The sequence below is a fragment of the Marmota marmota genome, unplaced genomic scaffold, assembly GCF_001458135.2.
Source record: "Marmota marmota marmota unplaced genomic scaffold, marMar, whole genome shotgun sequence".
In the NCBI taxonomy this organism is placed as follows: Eukaryota; Metazoa; Chordata; class Mammalia; order Rodentia; family Sciuridae; genus Marmota; species Marmota marmota.
The window spans coordinates 18,278,624-18,288,721 of NW_026000019.1; positions in this window are offsets into that span (position 1 = coordinate 18,278,624).

Consider the following 10,098-nt stretch of genomic DNA (forward strand, 5'->3'; position numbering starts at 1 on the left):
TATTGCTCAGTGGTATGGCACTCCTGGATTTACTCTCCAGTACTATGCAAAGAGAGAGAGAGAAAAAAAAAATTACCATCCTAATAAATTTTAAGTTTACAGCTCAGTAGTGTTTACTATACTCATTTTGTTATATATCGATATTCAGAACTTTTTCCATCTTACAAAACTGAAACTCTATACCTATTAAACAACTTTCCATTCTATCTCCAGTCCCTGCAACCATGATTCTACCTCCTATTTCGATGAGTTTGATTACTTTACATACTGTAATGGTTTAGGTATAAGATGTTCCCCAAAAAATTAAATGTGAGAGAACACAAGAAAGTGTAGAGGTGAAACGTTTGGGTTATGAGAGTTTTAACAAGTCAGTGTATCAATCTACTAATAGGAATTAACTGAGTGGTAACTGAAGGCGGGCAGGGTGTGACTTGAGGAGGTGGGTCATTGGGGTGTGTCTTTGAGGTTTACAATATGTGGGCCGAGTTTAGTAGTCTCTCTCTCTACTGCTGGGTGGCCATGTCCGGGCTTGCTTTCTCCACCACACCCTTCTGCCAGGACTTTCTGCCTTCCTTTGGGCCCAGAGCAATGGAGCCAGCTATCTACAAACTGAGACCTGCAGGAGCGGCGGAAAAGCTCCGTGAACTCAACAAGCCCAAACAACCGTTTACCTCTGGGGATCGTAGTGGCCAGTCGCAGGAGAGAACGGGGTCCTGAGAGAGGGCGAGCATGAACAGGGTGTTGATATTCCTGGGCTCAACGCGGGGTGAGGAGGAGCCGGGCGAGTAGGCTGTCACTTCCTCATTGGCCGAGAGTTTCCGCCACTTCAGGGATTGGAGGTGCGCCATTCAAAGTTTGTGCCATTCACAGGGATTGGAGGTGATGGTTCCGCACCATTCAAAGTTCACGCCATTCAGTGCGTCATGGACCTGAGCTCCTGGAAGAGAAGCACTCTGGGAGCCATCTTTACCAACAAGATCTCTGAAACTGTGAGCCCAAAATGAGTTTTTCCCCCTCTAAAATTGTTCTTGTCAGGTCTTTTGACTAAAACATATATCCTCAGGACTCCTCTATGTGATAGCATGTGACAGACTTTCCCTCCTTTTCAAGGTTGGATAATAGTCCATTGTGTATATATAATAGCACATTTTCTTTATCCATTCATCCCTCAGTGGACAATGGCTTGCTTCCTCCTCTTAGATGTTGTGCATAATGTTGCAATGAACACATTGTGCAATGACCCAAGACTCTGCTTTCAATTCTTTCGGATCTAGGCCCACAAATGGAATTGTTGGATCATAGATGCTTGTAAGAAACTACTAGCTGGCCCTGGGGGCACCATTCCTGTATTCCCTACTACTCTGGAGGCTGAAGCAGGGAGGATCACAGTTAGAAGCCAGCCTGGGCAATTTAGCAAGATCTGGCCTCAGAAGAAAATATAAAGGGCTGGGATCATAACTCAGTGGTAGAGCGCTTGCTTAGCTTGTACAAGACCCTGGGTTCCATCCCTAGCACTGAGGAACAAAGCAAAACAGCAAAAAATCCTTCTCTAAGCATTCACATGCCCACTAATAACACATAAGAGAACAAGTTGCTCCATGTGCTTGCAAGTCTTGTTTTGTCCGCCTAGAACATCAACTTTTAAATATCCAATGGAGACAGAGCTATTAAAGGAGGCTGAGAAGCACCCAGTCAAGAGATAGGAGGAAAAGGAGTGAGATTTCTTAAGTCAAAAGAAGAGGCGGTTTTGAGAAAGAGGGATGATAATGACCTTCTCATGCTCTTTTGTTTGCCTCCAGTACATTTTCCACTCTATAATTACAGACTAATTTCCTCCTCGGCCTCTCAGACCACACATTGCTTTCAAAATAGGAAATAGGGTTGCCAGGATTGGCAAATAAGAATACAGGATACCCAGTAAACACTGATTTACATGTAAATAATAAATAATTTTTTCAATATTAGTATGTTCTGTGCAATATTTAAAACATGCTGATTATCTGAACTATAAATCTTAGGCATATCCTTAAAGTGTAAACTAATTTGACGTTGTATATATTACCTGGAAAATCTTAAAATAAAGTTCAAAATTCCTACTTTGGCTTCCCAGGTCTATCTGCCTACCTCTGCAGGATCATCTTTGCTAAGCTCCCTCTGAATTTCTATACTTTTCCCAGTCAAACTGGATTGATATCAGTTCTTTAAACACAACACACTTCTCCCTGCCTTGGAGAATTTATGCATGCTGTCCACTGCCTGAAAGGTTTGCTGTAATAGTAAATTACTACTCATCCTTTGGCTCAATTTCATTGTCACATTCTTTTTTTTTTTTTTTTTTTAAGATTTAAATTTTTAGGGCTGGGGATGTGGCTCAAGTGGTAGCGCGCTCGCTCGGCATGCGTGCGGCCCGGGTTCGATCCTCAGCACCACATACAAACAAAGATGTTGTGTCCGCCGAAAACTAAAAAATAAATATTAAAATTCTCTCTCTTTCTCTCTCTCTCTCTCTCTCTCTCTCTCTTTTTAAAAAAATACTTTTAGTTGTAGATGAACACAATGCCTTTATTTTATTTATTTTTTAAGTGGTGCTGAGGATTGAACCCAGTGCCTCACCTGTGCTAGGCAGCTGCTCCACCCCTGAGCCACAAACCTAGCCTCTCACTGTCATGTTCTTAAAGAATCTTCCCTGTTGGTCTCAGACTAGGTCAGTTCTCACTGTTAAATATCTCATATGCTTTGGTCTTCAGGGCATTTAACAAAGTTGTGATTATTTAATTATTTATGGTATTCTATCTTTCTGGCTGAACTATAAGCCCCTGAGGTAAAAATTCTGTCTTGTCCAGGGCTGTATCACCACAGTGTCTTGTGTGTCTTGTGGTGTTATGTGGCACATAACAGGTTATCCAAGATTTGTTGTTATTTATAATACAGTGATTGCAAGTTACTTTTGTTCTGTGACTTTAAGATTTTTATTATACATTAGCAAATTATACTCATATGAATTCTGTAAATTTTATATTATCACTAGAGAACATGTGTGACTTGATTAGATGTTACAGAAAAAAAGTTAAGAATCCCTGCACAGGGCCTAGGGTAGTGGCTCAGTAGCAGAGCACTTGCCTAGAACATGTGAGGCACTGGGTTCAATCCTCAGTACCATATTAAAAAAAATAATAATAAAAGTATAAAAAAAAAAGAATCTCTGCACAGCTGGGTGTGGTGGAGCACATCTGTAATCCCAGCCACCAGGAGGCTGAGGCAGGAGAATAGCAAGTTCCAGGACAGCCTGGGCAATTTAGGGAGGCACTGTCTCAAAATGAGAAGTCCTGGGGATGTAGCTCAGTGTTTGCCTAGTATGTGTTAGGACCTGGGTTACATTCCCAGTACTGAGAAAAAAAAAATCTTCTGCACAATAGTTGAAATATTTTTGCAAAAAATTTTCACAAAGAATCTTGTTTCCATGTAATTTTAGCAAGGAAGTGTTTGATTGTCCCAGTGAAATGTTTGATTAGGTAATTTCTTGTTAGTAAAAGGGATTCAAGAAAGAATAAAAAGCACTACGCATTTCTAATAACTTTTAGCTAAGAGAGACATTTATATGAAGACTTTTTCTTTGAGAAACCTGTGCAATGTTAGTTTTTAAATTAGACACTAAACAGTATTGGCAGGTGAATAAAAAAATTCAAATCAACAGCTTGAGAGGAATGCTTATTATTTGGGTTTAATCAATGAACTAACTTAACAGAAGGAAACCCATAATTTAAAACATCTTCACTTCAGTTTACGTGAAATGGATACAAATGTACCTTAAGTTTTGAAACTCTGATGATTAAGGTCATAAAAATCAGGGCATATATCAGTAGAGTCTGGCAAGTGGGTCAGGGGAAGGGAGGGAGGAAGGGAAAGGGAAGGTACTGGGGAATGATATTGATCAAATTACGTTATGTGTGTGTACAATTATGACATAATGAATCCCACTATTACGTATAATTGTAATGCACCAATAAAAATTGCTTGAAAACCCACAGAGAAAAAAATGGATAGTTCCTTTAAACTGAAAAAAAAGGTGACTATATGAGAAATAGAAAAATCAGTTCTTTCTTCAGTCCCTCAATTTCTGCACTCTTCTCTTATATGTTAAACTATTTCGGTGGCTAACTCAAGCAGACAGGTACGATACTGGAAGAAGACTGAGTAGTTCAACAGTTCGAAAATCAAGAATTGAGGAACCTAGATAGCCAGTACCATAGAAAAGTCAGCTTTGAAATGGCCTGATAAGGTACTACTATTATTGTCAAGTGATCCCAGATGCTGCCCCAGGGATTGTTGCATCAGACTCTGATGTGCCACCTGTCTCTGGGTACCACATTTGCTCAAGGAGGTAATTCCATTTAGTTCTGTACGACTCATTCCACACTCAGAGTTCATGTAGTTGAGATCACTTTTCCTAGCTGGGGATGTATTGGGTGTTAAGTAGGGAAGTTGGGGGTGGGGGTGAGGATTAGACATAGATTTTTGGGTCCTGTAGTGGGAGAAGAGAACCTACTACCCTCCAAAATTCCCAAATGGAGAATTCTCAGTGAAAGGAGGAGAGGATCAGAATCTGGGCAGCCAAAAAAACTGCTTATGTTCACAATGCTCATCCACCTTTCAGGGATACAGGAGAATCTTGCCTCATCCAACAGCCACTATTGCATCATTTCTACAGTTACAAGCAACAGGTTACTAAATCACCAGTCACCTGATAAACCCCTACATACATGCACATTGGACCACACATACTGATCTGCTGACTTTTCCCCTAAATTTACAATTATTATTTAGAGAAGGGGATATTTTTCTTTGGGGTTAAAGGAGATGGTGTCTTTAAATTGCAACTAGCCACCTGGAAGGCAGGAGAAATATGAGTTCTAGGACAGCCTGAACAGCACAGCAAGATCCAGTTTAAAAAAAAAAAAAATCCACAACCAAAAAGTACAACCATCACATAACTCCTAAACTCGAAGGGTAAATCTAATAATAATGTAATTTAACAGACAAATTATAATTGAGAAGAGGCAGATGTAGCCATGTGGAAAGGCATGAAGTATTATTGAAAGGACCCCTTTCTAAAAGATACTCCCTCACAGCCACTTACAGAAAAGGGGAACTAATCTGGGGCATCGTTCTTCTTTTTATATAAGTTCCTGAAAGATTGCTTATTATTCTTTTCTTTTAACAGACATTTGTAAACCAAGAGCGTTAGGAAATCTGCCCGCTCCTGAACTCAGGTTCACAGCTAGTTTTATATAGTTTATTTGACAGTTACTCATTATAAATATTATGTCTGTGCTGTCATTTTATACTATTGATTCCTTGAAAGGCAGGAGTCCTGTTGATTAACTGTGTATAGCTCCAAACATTTTTAAGACTAAATCTTTTTTAATAATATTTATTTTTTAGTTTTAGGTGGACACATATCTTTATTTTATATTTATGTGGTGCTGAGGATCGAACCCAGTGCCTCATGCATGCTAGGTGAGCACTCTAGCACTGAACTACAACCCCAGGCCCCAGTCCCCAACCCCGCCCTTTTTTTTTTAAATTGTAGATGGACACCAGCTTTTTAAAATTTATTTATATTTATGTGGTACTGAGAAACAAACCCAGTGCTTCACACGTGAGGGGCAAGCTCTCTACCACTGAGCTACAACCCCAGCTCCCCGTATAAGGCTTCTAATGATGCTATTAAACATGATAACAAAAGACTTTCCATAGCAATAGCAAATAAAATCTTTCTTCATAGAAGATACGGTTAGCAAGCAATAGTCTGGGGCCCAAATGCAGCCCATCACTTCTTTTTGTCTGTTTTATAAATAGTTTTTTATTGGGACATACTCATTCTCATGTATTTACAGATTGTCTGCAAATGCTCTCATTACAATGATAGAGCTAAATAGTTGTGATAGAGATTCTATGACCTACAAAATTAGAAACATTTATGATCTGATTATTTACCAGTGACTTATTGCTGACTTATTGACTTAGGTCAGTGACTCTCATCTGACAAACAGGATGGAATAACCTGCAAAACCCAAAAAAAAATACAGATGCCTGAGCCCACACCAATAACCCAAATAAGAATCTCTAGAGAAAGAGCTAAAGATTTATTATAGTTTTTAAAAGTTACAGCAGGGCTGGGGTTGTGACACAGTGGTAGACTAGCATGTGTGAGGCACTGTGTTCGATTCTCAGCAAAAAAAAAAAGTCCATTGACAACTAAAACATTTTTTAAAATTTTTATTTTATTTTAGAGTTGTAATTGGACACAATACCTTTATTTTATTTTTATGGTGATGCTGAGGATCGAACCCAGGGCCTCGCACGTGCTAGGCGAGCGCTCTGACACTGAGCCACAACCCCAGCCCATAAAATATTTTTTTTAATATTTTTTTAAGTTCACAGCAAAATTGAGAACTTCCAGCTTAATGCAAGACACTATCTAGTATAATTTTAATAATTATTACTCATCAAATGCTTAATAGATGTCCAGCAATGGACTAGATGCTTTTGTTTAGTTTTATATTTGTGGTTCTGGGGATTAAATCCAGAGGTGCTCTACCACTGAGCTATGCCTCCAGCCCTTTTTATTTTTAATTTTTAAATTTTGTTTTGTTTTGAGGCAGGGTCTCACTAAATTACCTAGGGTGACATTAAACTTGTAATCTTCTTGCTTCAGCCTCTGAGTAGCTGAGATTATAGTCGTGCGCCACCAAACCTGGCATGTACTAAATATTCTACATGCATTCTCTTGTTTTAACTTCATAAAATACTTTTCATAATCCTTATTTTTTTATGAGATACTTTTCATAATCCTTATTTATAATAAAAAAACAAGCTTTATTGGGTTAACTTTTACAAGATTACATGTTCTATTTCAAATACTAGAACTTTCTGCATGTCCCAGATGGACAAGAGAAGAAAAACTCCAAGGTGGAGAAAGGCTCTGACCCTTCTCTCCTGTGATTTCCTTTTCCTCTGGGGGGCTGTAGATACTTCCCGTTACCTGTGATACCCTGGCCTGCATGAGAACAACTGGCCCACGTATGTCTCAGAATTCTCCCATTATCAGAAGGTAGCAAAGCTGAGAGAAGACTGGATCATGCAAAGACTTTATTCAAATTAAAGATAACGACAGGATGCTCCTAATTCCAGCTACTCAGGAGGCTAAGGCAGGAGGATGGTGAGTTTGAGGCTAGCCTGGGCATAATAGTGATAGCCCCATATAAAATAAATAAATAAATAAATAAAACAAAAGGAAAATAAATTCATGGAGTAAGCTATATTTCTTCAACAAAGAGTCTACTCTAGGAACTGCTTCCTGCCTGATTTACAACCTACCTCTCAGTGACAATGATTATCTTAGATTCCTAATATTTGGAAGTATTATATAGACTTTCAAAGCCTTCTCCAACACCAGATATTATAAAGCAAGGTATTAAATAAAAGGAAGTTTCCCCTCCAAATTGCTTAAAGCACACCTTTTGGATTGGTCCATTTTCCACTGATTTACAACAAAATACCTGAAGCTGGGTAACGTATAAAGAGGTTTATTTAGCTCACAGTTTTGGAGATTTCAAAGCATAGCACTGACATTTGAAAAGCTCTGGTGAGGCTCTCCCCTTGGCTGTTTCACAATGTGGCAAATGACATCATGGTGGAAGTGCATACCAAGAGGGAGAGATCACATGGCAAAACAGGAAGTCAGAAAGCTTTGGGAAGAGGGCTCATGCTTTTTTAATAATCCAGTCTCTTGGAACTGACTCGGTATTAATCCCTTTCAAGTGTGCCACCCCCAGTGACCTAACCACCTTTCACTAGGCCCCACCCCTTAAGAGTTCTGCCACCTGTCACATTGCCACACTGGAGATCAAGCTTCCAACTCATGAAATTCTGTGGGACAAAATTAAACCATACTCAAACCAAAGCATCTTTTAAATTCTGGTCTGAACACATTTGACCGCAACACATTCAGAATGACATATCTAGACATAGAACAAGGTTCCAATCACTCCCTTGTTGGCCTCATAAACGAAGATTCATCCTTCCCTTCTCTCTTAGTCTACTACTATCCTTGGAGGTGAAGTAAGCCTCTTGTGGGCAAGGGTATACTTAGGCCTTGCTTGCAGATTCTGCTTTGAGCCTGGTTAGGATTGGATTCTAAAGGTGAAGGGTGGGCCCAGCATAGTGGGACATGCTTATAATCCCAGCAACTCAGAAGGCTGAGGCGGGAGGAATACAAGTTGTTTTTTTATCTATGCAACCACTCTATATCAATTCATTGGAGAATTAAATCCATTTATATTTGAAGTAATTATTAAGTAAGAACTTTCAAGTGCCATATATATATATATTGTATCTGGGATTGAATCCATGGCCTCATGCATGGTAGGCTTCCAGTGCAAGTGCTATGAGAAAATTGTTTTCTAGTTGTAGATTCTTCCATCTTTTCTTCCGCTCTTGCTTAATTTCTTTGTGATTTCATGATTTTCTATAGTAGTACACTTTGAATCTTTTGTTTTTATCTTTTGCATTTCTGATATGGGCTTTTTGCTTTGTAGTTACCCTGAAGCTTACGTAAAACATCTTATATTGGGGTTTCTTTCTTTCTTTCTTTCTTTCTTTTTTTTTTTAGGTCTACTTTTCTTTTTTATTTATTTTGGTTCTGAGGATGGAACCCAGGGCTTCATGCAGGCTAAGCAAGCACTGTAACATTGAGTCACACCTCCAGGCAATATACTTATCTATTTCAAGCACTATTTATTTTGTTAAATCCCAGTTAATGTAGTAACTTAATTTTTTTAAAAAAAATTTTAAGATGTTGATGGACCTTTATTTTATTCATTTATTTATATGTGGTGCTGAGAATCGAACCCAGTGCCTCACACATGCTAGGCAAGTGCTCTGCCACTGAGCTACAACTTAATTTTTATCACCTGCAACTTAATTTTTATCACAAGCAAAACTTTATATTTTTACTCCTACTTCTCCTATATTTTATTTGTTAATTAAAAAATTCTTTTAGACTTTGATGGACATTTATTTTGTTCATTTATTTATATGTGGTGCTGAGAATTGAACCCAGTACCTCACACATGTGAGGAAGCGCTCTACCACTGAACCACAACCCCAGTTCCTCTCCTATGTTTTAGATGAAAGGTTTATTATCCTTTCAGTTCACCTTTTTTTTTTTTAATATTTATTTGTTAGTTTTCAGCAGACACAACATCTTTATTTGTATGTGGTGCTGAGGATTGAACCCAGCGCCACGCCCACGCCAGGCGAGCGCGCTATCGCTTGAGCCACATCCCCAGCCCTCAGTTTACTCTTGAGTCTGTTCAAGTTCTGGTATCTATCTTCTGGTGATTCTCACTGTGACATGACTCAGACAATTTTCATAATCCATTTTATTATTTTGGTTAGTATTCTATTTTTTGTTGCTAATTTATGCCAAATAATGCATTGATGTTTTATAATATGGGAGTAATTAGAAAAAGAAAAGCTTCAGGTCAAACTGGGGAAATTTAAAACGGTACCCTCACAGGACGCCTTTTATTCACAAGTATGATACCCTTAAAGTGGACATTTGCAGGGTTGTGGAATGAATTGTGCTCCCTGCTGCAAGAAAGTCATATATTGGCGTTCTGACCCCTGGTGCCTCGGAATGTGACTCTATGTGCAGATAGGACCTTTAAAGAGGTTAGTTAAGGGAAAACAAGGTCCTAATCCAATGGGACTGACGTCCTTAAAGAAGAGATTTGGATACAGAAAACACAGATAAGTAGTGGGTGATGACACATAAGTAGGTGGCTGTCTGCAAGCCAAGGAGAGAGGACTCTGAAGAAGCTAGTTCTGCCCAAGACCTTGATTTTGGACTTCTAACTTCCAGAAATGTAAGAAAGTTATTTTTTGTTGTCTTAAACACACAGTCTCTGGTATTTGGTATAACAGTCCTAGCAAAACAGTACACTAATAAGAACAATATTCTGGTGCATGTTGCCGGGGGAAAGTAGAGTTTTGTTCTCTCAACCCAGCACTGTTTAGAGCAGTGCCTAGAAG